Genomic DNA, 309 nt, shown 5'->3' on the forward strand with positions numbered 1-309 from the left:
CCCGGACAAGGAGAGCCCGGGCTGCAAGCGGCGGCGCACCCGCACCAACTTCACGGGCTGGCAGCTGGAGGAGCTGGAGAAGGCGTTCAACGAGAGCCACTACCCCGACGTGTTCATGCGCGAGGCGCTGGCGCTGCGCCTGGACCTGGTCGAGTCCCGAGTTCAGGTAGGGCCCGGCGTCCCTCCCGCACCCGCCGCCCGGGCCCGCCTTTGTTCTTGGTGGCGGAGCCCGGGTTTCGGGCCGCCTCGCGCTCGCCCGCGGGGCTAGTGGAGGCTCGGGGTGTGGTGGTCCCGGGGCTCGGCCCCTCG

At 73.5% G+C, this 309-nt stretch overlaps 1 pseudogene; it reads left to right on the forward strand.

The window, feature by feature from the left end:
* Positions 1-4: 4 nt before the first annotated feature.
* LOC110594965 lies at positions 5-305 on the forward strand (annotated as a pseudogene).
* Positions 306-309: the final 4 nt, after the last annotated feature.

The sequence above is a fragment of the Carlito syrichta genome, unplaced genomic scaffold (assembly GCF_000164805.1).
Source record: "Carlito syrichta isolate Samal-C Ts95f unplaced genomic scaffold, Tarsius_syrichta-2.0.1 Scaffold182044, whole genome shotgun sequence".
Lineage (NCBI taxonomy): Eukaryota > Metazoa > Chordata > Mammalia > Primates > Tarsiidae > Carlito > Carlito syrichta.